We start from the raw sequence: 11,702 nt of genomic DNA, 5'->3' as shown, positions 1-11,702 counted from the left end.
CAGGAGCGGTCACTGCACTCCAGTCTGGGCAACAGAGTGAGACTCTGAATCAAAAAAAAAAAAAAAAGAATTTAAAGACAAGAAAAAGGAAGTTTAAGATCTGCTTTTGCATCCACTCTTTTCTGCAGTCTTCATTCTAGGTCTGATCCCTGATGCAAACATCTGGCAATTTCCAGGCCAAGCTGTACGAATGTCTCCCTCTCGGCACAGGAAGCCCCCGGACCCCTCCAGAAGGCAGAGTCCAGACAAAAGCAACATACTTCAGACTCCAGTGTTGTTCTTGGCAGGAGACTGCCTGCATTTCAAGTGTTTTCCCCCTAAGCAGAACTCCCAATTGACTTTGGGACTGACAAAAAAATAAATAATAAAAAATATGGCTTGGGGGGAGGGGAATCTATGCAGGCAGGCTCCAAGTCCACAAAGACAACCCGGGGTTCATGCTTGCCAGTCTCTGTCTCACTGAAGAAGGTGTTGAAGGAATCATTGCTGGTCCCCAGGGTCTTGTCACTGGGCTTGGTGCCAGTGGGTGGATGCTGTGCTCTAGGCAACAGTGCTCCCAGCAGGCATTGCCCATCTGCACTCCAGCCTGGCCCACATGGATGAAGATTGCACTCATGCTGGGGGGGGGTGCCTAAATTTAATAACTGTTATAATTTTATTAAATTTCTGGGCTAAATTATTTTATTTTTCTTTATAAGTTTACTAAATGTGATTCAACATGGCCAGAAAAAGACCTAGGCCCAGTCAATTCCATTGTAGCTGGACTTAGGCAGCCACATTACAACCAGAAGGTGCTAATTTATTCATGCTTGAAGGAATCAAAACAACACACAAACAGGCACACACGCCCATGCATACACACATAACAACTATCCCTAAGCAGATGTATGATTAACTCTAGAACACCTCCTCCTCCCTCGCCTTAGGCTAATACGATTTTTAAAAAAAATTTTTTTTTAGAGACAAGGTCTTGCTATGTTGCCCAGGTGGGTCTCAAACTCCTGGGCTTAAGCAATCCTCGCACCTTGGCCTCTCAGAGTGTTGGAATTACAGGTGTGAGCCACTGAGTCCGGCTGGCTAATACAATTTTTTACAAGCACAAATTTTTATTCTTGCTAAACTCCAAAACAAGAAGTCTTGTGCTTATTATTTGTAGCCAGGCCCACATGTACTTGTTTATAATTGTGTTATTTAGGACTCAATTTCAACCTCAATTAGGATAAAAACTTATGTTCCCAATTAAAGAATTTTTTAAATTTTAAATTAAAATTTAGGCTTCCTAGGCTATTTTTTTCCTTTTTCTTTATAAGGTTACTAAATATAAACCCAATACTACATAGCACTTCAGGTTGGCGTTTCTTTTTTCCTCACGAGGAATTTCTCTAGATTCGAACTAATGTAGGTTAATATGCTAAACCAAGGTGCCAAAAATACCTACATGAATTCATGTAACTCCATAAACATGCAGGTTTGGTCCTGAACTTTTTATTTATTTCTAGCAAACTTACACATACAGGTATCCAGCACACTAAACAGTAGTTTATAACACCTTGCTCAACCGGGGAGACAGTAGTGATAAAAAATTAAGCAGTAAATAAAAGCCTAAGCTCTACTCTTTCTTCCTTACAGTTGGTAAATTTCATGCCAGGCACCGTAGTCATAATTAACTCAGACTAATAAAATCCAGTATAAAGCATGTTTAGATTGTTATTATTATTTTTTGGAATTGGAGTAAAACTCTGTCACCCAGGCTAGAGTCCAGTGGCACAATCCCAGCTACTGCAGCCTTGACCCTGCTGACATCAGGCAATCCTTCCACCTCTGCCTTTCTAAGTAGCTGGCACTACAGGTACACACTACTATGCCCGACTAATTTTTTTTTTTTGTTTTTTGAAGTCGGAGTCTCACTCTGTTGCCCAGGTTGGAGTGCAATGGCATGCTCATGGCCGCCACAGCCTTAACCTGCTGAGCCCAGGTGATCCTTCCACCTCAGTCTTCCAGGTAGCTGGAACTACAGGCATGCGCCACCATATCCAGCTTTATTTATTGTAGAGATGGGGACTTGCCAAGTTGCCCAGGCTGGTCTTGAACCTGTGGACTCAGGCAATCCTCTCACTTTGGCCTCCCAAATTGCTGGGATTATAGGCGTGAGCCACCACGCCCGGTCTACCCGGCTAATTTTTTGATTTATTATAGAGACAAGTTCTCGCCAAGTTGCCCAGGCTGGTCTCGATTCCCTGGGCTCAGACAATCCTCTCTTCTCCACCTCCCAAAATGCAGGGATTACAGGCATGAACCACCGTTTCCTGTCCATGTTTAGAATTTTTATTCTCAAAAAAGTCCCATATTTAGAATTTTTTTCCTCAAAAGCTAAATCTTAGACTATAAAAACCTGAAGCTACAATTAAAAATAAGCTATGAAAGTGACTTTAGGCTGGGCTTGGTGGCTCAGCCTGTAATCCCAGCACTTTGGGAGGCCGAAGCGAGTGGACTGCCTGAGTCCACAGGTTTGAGATCCACCCAGGCAACTTGGTGAGACCTTGTCAGTACAATAAATCAAAAAAATTAGCTGGGTGTGGTAGTGTGCACCTGTAGTTCCAGCTGCTTGGAAGGCTGAGGTGGAAGGATTGCCTGAGCCCAGCAGGTCGAGGCTGTGGTGACCGGGAGTGTGCCACTGCACTCCAGTCTGGGTGACACAGTGAGACTCCAAAAAAAAAAAAAAAAAAAAAAAGTGACTTTAATGCTCTTTCAGCACTATGGAACTTTGGCTCACTTTTAGGGATCTGCTTAGCCCTACAAATCATTAAAACACTTTTCTTGGTACACATAAGATACAATAACCATATTTTTCTGTCACACATCTGTTGAATTAAACTATGACCAAGAACACAATAGCTAAGACCCAAACTGGAACTGGATACTCTACTATGCTTAGCCATAAACCTGGATGACTTAATAAACAGTAATTCACCAAAGATACCTCTTTACAATTCGTGTCTCTAACTACCAAAAGCACATGTAGAAGCCCCTATTTTTGAGTCTATAGTTCTTGCACCAGTGCTTCTAAAATTAGGTGGTTATGGCAAAGTATGAGTTACTATAGTTCTTAAACTGGTAACAGAATTTATAATTTACCCTTTCCTTATATGTCCCTTTGAGAAACAATTTTAACAAGTTCTATTTGCCTTGACAAACAGATCTAAAATCATTACTCATGTATTCTTCTGAAAGTCATATAGCACTCATCATTGTAGCTGTTCTCATCCAGACAGCATGAAGCTTCATAGGTGCACAGCCCTAATAATTGCCCATGCCTTCTTTACATTAATGTCCTTCTGCCTTCCAGACTCAAACTACACACGAATTCATAGCCGAACCAGATTACTAGGCCGAGGCCTTCAAACACTCTTACTTCTAATAGCAACATGATGACTTCTAGCCAGCCTGACTAATCTTGTTTTACCACCAACTGTTAACCTAATTGGGGAATTATTTGTAACCATAGCATCATTCTCATGATCCAATCCCACTATTATTCTAATAGGACTTGAAAGGACTTAACATACTAATTATAGCCCTATATTCCCTCCACAAGCTAATTACAACACAATGAGGAAAATTTTTACTTATCATATTCATATTAAACTGTCCTTCACACAAGAGAATATCTTAGCGTCTTTTAATCCTACTACTCCTATCACTAAACCCCAAGATCACGGGGTTTATATATTGAATATAGTTTAAACACTAGATTATGAATCTAATAACAGAAGCCTAAAACTTTTTATTTACTGAGAAAATGTGCAAAAGCTGCTCATTCATGTCTCCATATTTAACAGTATGGCTTTCGACTTTTAAAGGATAGAAGTAATCTATTGCCCTTAAGAACCAAAAAATTAGTGCAACTATAAATGTAATAAATTTATTCTCCTTTATCCTGATCTCACTAATTATTCTAATGCTACCAGGTGTTACACATTCAACTGACACTTACAAAGATATCCTAATTAAGCCGGGCTCAGTGGCTCAGCCTGTAATCCCGCGCCTTTGGGAGGCTGAGGTGAGCGGATTGCCTGAGCCCGCGGGTTCGAGACCCACCTGGGCAGCGAGACCTCATCTCTACAATAAATCAGAAAAAATCAGCCGGGCGTGGTATTGCATGCCTGTAATTTCAGCTACTTGGAAGGCTGAGGCGGAAGGATTGCCGGAGCCCAGCAGGCGAGGCTGCGGTGGCCAGAAGTGGCCACTGCACTCCAGTCTGGGCAACAGAGTGAGAATCCAACTCAAAAAAAAAAAAAAAGATATCCTAATTACATAAAGGCCTCCATTGCAATGCAGGGGGCAGGCACACCTCATCAACAAGGGAAAGTGCATAATAAGTATTTGTATGCCTAACCCTAAATTATACCCAACTTTAAAATAAAAAATTTTTTTAAAAAGAAAAAATTTATAGGGAAAAAAAATCTCCCACCTCCAAGACTATCCAATCAATAAATAGAATCATATTTTTAATAATTTTTTTAAAGTAATGAATTTATTTTCCTTTATCCTGATCTCACTAATTATTCTAATCCTACCAATTGTTATACATTCAACTGACACCTACAAAGATATCCAAATTACATAAAGGCCTCCATCGCACTGCCAGGGATAGGGGGGCATACCTCATCAACAAGAGTATCTGCATAATGAAACATCTGTATCTCTAACCATGAATTGTGCCCCACATCTTTAATATTACAAATTTAAAAAAAAGACCACTGAAAGCGCCTTTATTACCAGTCTCATCCCAACTATAATATTCATCCACTTAGGCCAAGAAATAATTATTTCAAATTGGCACTGAATAACTATTCTAACCTTGAAACTATCACTTAGATTCAAACTAGTCTACTTCTCAATAATATTTGTACCAATAACATGTCATGGGATTGATTATGGCATCTTTTTTTTTGGGAGGGAGGGTCTCACTCTGTTGTCCAGGCTGGAGCCCAGTGGCATGCTCGCCGCCACCGCAACCTCAACCTGCTGGGCTCACGCAATCCTTCCACCTCAGCCTTCTAAGTAGCTGAAACTACAGGCATGCAGTACCATGTCTGGCTTAATTTTTTATTTATTGTAGAGACGAGGTCTCGCCAAGTTGCCCAGGTTGGTCTTGAACGCTGGGCCCAAGAAATCCTCTATCCTTGACCTTCCAAAGTGCTGGGATTACAAGCGTGAGTCACTACGCCTGGCTGATTATGGCATTTTCAATATGGTATGTACACTTGGATCCTAACATTAACCGGTTCTTTAAGTATTTACATATATTCATTATTACAGTGCTAATTCTAGTAACTGCCAATAACGTATTGCAACTTTTCATTGCATGAGAAAGAATAGGGATTATGCCATTCTTACTCATCAGTTGATGGTATGGCCAAATGGATGCAAACACAGTAGCTCCACAAGCAATTTTATATTTATAATTGCCCTGAAGATATTTGGTTCAACTTAGCAATGGCATGATTTTTTTTTTTTAGTTGGAGTCACTTTGCTGCCCAGGCTGGAGTGCAGGGGCACGTTCACGGCCACCGCAGCCTTGACCTGCTGGGTTCAGGAGATCCTTCCGCCTCAGCCTTCTAAGTTGTTGAGACTACAGGCATGCGTCACCATGCCCAGCTAATGTTTTGATTTACTGTAGAGATCAGGTCTCCCCAAGTTGCTCAGGCTGGTCTCGAACCAGTGAGCTCAGGCAATCCTCTCACCTCGGCCTCCCAAAGTGCTGAGATTATAGGCATGAGCCACCACATCCAGCCTATGATTTTTAATATATTCCAACACATGAGAATTCTGAAAAAATATTTATTCTTAACTCCAACCCCAACATTCTTTCACTAATTGGACTTCCACTAGCAGGCACTGGCAAATCTGTCCAATTTGTTCTTCACCCATGCTTACTGTCAACAACAGCATGCTCAACACCTGCTTCCATCCTGCTCCACTCTAGCACAATTGTAGCAGCAGGTGTTTTCCTACTAACCTGCTTTTACCCAATAACAGAAAATAAGAAAACAATTCAAACACTAATATTATGCTTAGGTGCTAACACCACCTTATTTACAACAATTTGTGTAATAGCACAAAATAATATCCATAACATTGTGGCATTCTCTACCTCTGAGCCAATTAGGCCATACAGTAGTAACAGCTGGCATTAGTCAACTACACTTAATTCTCCACATCTGCACACTTTTTTTTTAAAGCTATATTCTCTATATGCTCTGGATCCAATATTCACAGCTTAAATCATGATCAAGACATTTAAAAAACAAAGGCCAGGCAACCCCTTGGGGTCCCCCTCCCACTAAGGGAGATTTTCTGTCCTCTCAATAAATCCTGCTTTAAAAAAATAAAGAAATAGGAGGCCAGTTCAAAGCTTACCTTTTATCTCTTTGTTCCTCACCGAAATCTTCACACTTAAAAGTACACCCTTTGCCGGGCTCCGTGGCTCAGCCAGTAATCCGGCGCCTTTGGGAGGCTGAGGTGAGTGGATTGCCTGAGCCCGCGGGTTCGAGGCCCGCCTGGGCAGCGAGAACTCATCTCTACAATAAAAAAAAAAAAAAAAAAAAAAAAAATCAGCTGGGTGTGGTAGCGCAGGCCTGTAATTCCAGCTACTCGGAAGGCTGAGGCGGAAGGATTGCCGGAGCCCAACAGGTTGAGGCTGTGGTGGCCGGAGCAGACACTGCACTCCAGTCTGGGTGACAGAGTGAGACTCCAACTCAAAAAAAAAAAAGAAAATAACCCCCTCCTAATTTAATCAAATGTTTAGTAATTGGTAGTATCTTTGCTAGATTTCTCATCCCCAACAATATTATTCCTGTTCCCCAAATGGCCACCATGCCTCTGGACTTAACATTCACAGCTCTCTAGGCCGGGTACGGTAGCTCAAGCCTATAATATCAGCACTTTGGAGGCCGAGGTGAGAGGACTGCCTGAGCTCAGGGGTTAGAGACCAGCCTGGGCAACTTGGCAAGATGTCATCTCTCAGTTTAAAAAAAAAAAAAAAAAAAAAAATCAGCCGGGCGTGATAGCATGCGCCTATAGGTCCAGTTACGTGGAAGGCTGAAGGGGAAGGATTGCCTGAGCCCAGCAAGTCGAGGCTGTGGTGGCTGTAAGCATCCCATTGCACTCCAGACTGGGTGGCAGAATGAGACTCCAACTCAAAAAAAAAAAAAAAATTCACAGCTCTAGTCATAACTATTTTAGAGTTTATGGTGCAATAGAACTTGATCTCGTAACTCAGATCTCACATTTGAATTATTCTCAAAAACAAATTTTCGAATCTACTAGGATTTTTCCCAATTACAATTCACCACCTAACACCATATTTGATCTTGTCCACAAGTCAAAATACAGCACTCTTACTAGACTTAATTTGAATGGAAAAGGAAAAAAAAAAAAAAATCTCAGCCCCAAACAGTAGCCTCAACTACTGTATCTACTCTAAAAGGCCTAATCAAATTATTTTCTTTCTTTCCTTATCTCACTTTTCCTAGCCCCACTTATTAAATCCCCTTGATTTATTACATCCCCTTAATTGTAGACTCAATTACAATAAAAATGCCAACAAAGATAAATAAACGGGCTCAGTGGCTTAGCCTGTAATCCCGCACTTTGGGAGGCTGAGGTGAGTGGATTGCCTGAGCCCGCGGGTTTGAGACCCACCTGGGCAACTTGGCTAGACCTCATCTCTACAATAAATCAAAAACCAGCCAGGCGTGGTAGCGCACACCTGTAGTCTCAGCTACATGGAAGGCTGAGGCGGAAGGATCGCCGGAGCCCAGCAGGTCGAGGCTGCAGTGGCCGGGAGCGGCCACTGCACTCCAGTCTGGGTGACAGAGTGAGACTCCAACTCAAAAAAAAAAAGATCAACCAGCCACCACCACTAACCAGCTATCATAACTATATAACTATGCAGCTACACCCATAGTCTTCACAAAGAAGTTCTAATTGTTCATCTTCAAATAAAAACTATAAAAATTTCTAGGCCGGGCTCAGTGGCTCAGCCTATAATCCCAGCACTTTGGGACGCCAAGGCAAGTGGATTGCCTGAGCCCGCGGGTTCGAGACCTACCTGGGCAACTTGGCGAGACCTTGTCTCTACAATAAATAAAAAACTAGCTGGGCATGGCAGCACGCGCCTGTAGTTCCAGCTACTTGGAAGGCTGAGGCGGAAGGATCGCCGGAGCCCAGCAGGTCGAGGCTGCAGTGGCCAGGAGCATGCCACTGCACTCCAGTCTGGGTGAAGGAGTGAGACTCCAACTCAAAAAAAACAAAAACAAAAACAAAAAACCTATAAAAATTTCTTCTTCATCATGACTTGTCATTATGTAATTAAAATAATTCTAGTAATATACTCAATAAAACTCCCTCAAATAACATTACATCCTCAAGTCTCAGGATACTCCTTGGTAGCCATCACCGTAGAATATCCAAATACTGCTAATGCAGTATTGAAATTAAAAATTAAAAATATCCAAATACTGCTAAATTAAAAATTCTATTACAGTAACCCCATAGATGCACCACCAAAATTTAATAATGCCGCAACCCACTCCTCCACTAATATTTAACCTCAATCCTCCTTAAACAGATTTTAAAGAGAAACTCACAAAACCTACAACAAAGATAGTATTTAATAAAAACACAGTATTAGCCGGGCTCGGTGGCTCAGCCTGTAATCCCGCGCCTTTGGGAGGCTGAGGTGAGTGGATTGCCTGAGCCCGCGTGTTCGAGACCCGCCTGGGCAACTTGGTGAGACCTCATCTCTACAGTAAATCAAAAAATCAGCCGGGTGTGGTAGCGCATGCCTGTAATTCCCGCTACTCGGAGGGCTGAGGCAGAAGGATCGCCAGAGCCCAGCAGGCGAGGCTGCGGTGGCCGGGAGCAGCCACTGCACTCCAGTCTGGGCGACGGAGTGAGACTCCAACTCAAAAACAAACAAACAAACAAAAAAAACACACAGTATGTGTCAATTTCTCACATGGAATATAATCATGATCAATGACATGAAAAAAAATCACTGTATTTCAACTGCAAGAATCCTAATGACGAACATTAGAAAAACTCACTCACTTATAAAAATCATTAATCACTTGTTCATTGATTTACCAGCACTGTCAAATATTTCAGCATGATGGAACTTTGGCTCAATTTTAGGGGTCTGCTTATCTCTACAAGTTGCTTAAACACTTTCCTGCGTATACACTATACATCAGATTCAATAACCTTATTCTTCCGTCACTCACATCTGTCAAGCAGTACACTATGGCCAAATCATTCAATAACCACATGCTAATGGAGCATCAATATTCTTTATTTTTTTATGCTTACATGTGAAGTAAGACCTATACCATGGATCCTACACTTCCACAGAAACCTGAAACACTGGTATTGTTCTTCTACAACCAGTGATAGCAAAAACATTTGTAGGCTATGTCCTACCATGAGGGCAAATCTTTTTGAGGGGCAACAGTCATTACAAGTCTACTGTCAGCCATTGCATACATCGGTAGTAGACTAGTGGAACAAATCTGGCATGGATTTTCAGTTGCTAATCCACCTTTACACGATTCTTTGCTTTTCACTTCATTTTACCCTTCATTATCACAGCCCTGGTAGTCATCCATCTTCTTTGCCTTCACAAATCAAGATCCTATAATCCATCAGGAATTTCATCAACCTCTGACAAAATCCCATTACAACCTTAATATACAATTAAAGATATGCTAGGCCTAGGCTGGGCGCGGTAACTGACGCCTACTGAGGTGAGAAGATTGCCTGAGTCCATGAGTTCAAGACAAGCCTGGGCAAGTTGGTAAGCCCTCATCTCTACAATAAATCAAGAAAAATTAGCTGGTAGTTGGGTGTGGTAGCACACCTGTAGTAGTTCTGGCTACCTGGAAGGCTGAGGTGGAAGGATCGTCTGAGCCCAGCAGGTCAAGATTGTGGTAGCTGTGAGCATGCCACTGCCCTCCAGCCTGGGTGACAGAGTGACAATCTGACTCAAAAAGAAAAAAATTAAAGATATGCTAGGCTTAATTTGTTACTCCTACTCACATGAGTTCTATTTTCACTCAACTTATTAGGAGACTCAAACAACTAACTATACCACAGCAAACCCCTTAATATACCATCCTCATGTTAAACCAGACTATTTCCTATTTGCCTGTGCAATTCCACACTCTATCCTTAAGAAGTTAGGAGTCTTAGCTGTCATTTTCTCTATTTTTTCTTTTTTCTAAGACTAATCAAGTACAATAGTGAGAAGAGGGGAAAGAAATCTTATTTTAGCAATTGTCCTAATACTCCATTCATCCAAGCAATGGAGTATAATATTCCAGCCACTAAGCCAATGCCTATTTTGAATTTTAGTAGACCTCTTATGCTCACATGAATTGGAGGTCAGCCCCCACCCAGCACACCTTCATCATTAGTCAAGGAGCATCCATCCTACATTTTTTCCTCAGTCTCGTTTTATTTATTTTTTATTTTATTTTATTTTTTTGAGTTGGAGTCTCACTCTGTCACCCAGACTGGAGTGCAGTGGCCGCTGCCAGCCACCGCAGCCTCGACCTGCTGGGCTCCGCCGATCCTTCCGCCTCAGCCTTCCAAGTAGCTGGAACTACAGGCGCGCGCTACCACACCCGGCTCATTTTGATTTATTGTAGAGATGAGGTCTAGCCAAGTTGCCCAGGTGGGTCTCAAACCCGCGGGCTCAGGCAATCCACTCACCTCAGCCTCCCAAAGGTGCGGAATTACAGGCTGAGCCACCGAGCCCAGCTCTCAGTCTTATTTTAATACCACTCACTAGTTTGGTCAAGAACAAAATGCTCAAATGAAGAGGACCTTGTAATATATAAAATTACTTTGGTCTTGTAAACCAAGAACAGAGAGCAGCTCTCTCCAGGGCAACTCAAGGAAGAAGTTCTACACCCCACCATCAGTACCCAAAGCTGAAATTCTACTTAACCTATTCCCTGATTTTCCTACTTGAAGTGTAATGAATTATTCTCAAGTACTATGTCAGTATTTTTTAAAACTACATAAATTGTCCAGGCATGGTGGCTCATGCCTATAATCCCAGTACTTTGGGAGGCCGAGGTGAGAGGATTGCCTGAGCCTGGGAGGGCGGTACGAGAGCAGCCTGGGCAACTTGGCAAGTCCTCATCTCTACCAAAAATCAAAAAATTAGCCAGGCATGGTGGCGCGTGCCTGTAGTTCCAGCTACTTGGAAGGCTGAGGGGGAAGGATCGCCTGAGCCCAGCAGGTCGAGGCTGCGGTGGCTGTGAGCATGTCACTGCACTCCAGCCTGGGCAATAGAGCTAGACTCCAACTAAAAAACCCACAAAACTACATAAATGACCATCACCCTATATACATGGCGCATTAGGTGCCTGACTTCATCAGGGAAAAGCAGAGTGACATGCTGTGAGTGGTGTGGAAGAAGGGTAGGCTTGAAAACCCTTCCCAGAAAGCACTCTTTGCACCCTTCATCTCTCTTCTCTGAAGGCAGAAGCCTAGTGTTACCTAGTCCAAAACCCCAAAGAGTGGGTTCTCTTTCCAGGCCTTCCCACATTTTAAGCCAAACCACTTCCAGATCCTCATTTTCTTTCAGCCACTCAGGGCTTAAGAAGGTGCCTAGGTCTAGGTCTTCTAGG

The sequence above is a fragment of the Carlito syrichta genome, unplaced genomic scaffold (assembly GCF_000164805.1).
Source record: "Carlito syrichta isolate Samal-C Ts95f unplaced genomic scaffold, Tarsius_syrichta-2.0.1 Scaffold304629, whole genome shotgun sequence".
NCBI lineage: Eukaryota > Metazoa > Chordata > Mammalia > Primates > Tarsiidae > Carlito > Carlito syrichta.
The sequence above is the reverse complement of the archived record's forward strand: the minus strand, read 5'-3'. Positions refer to the sequence as shown.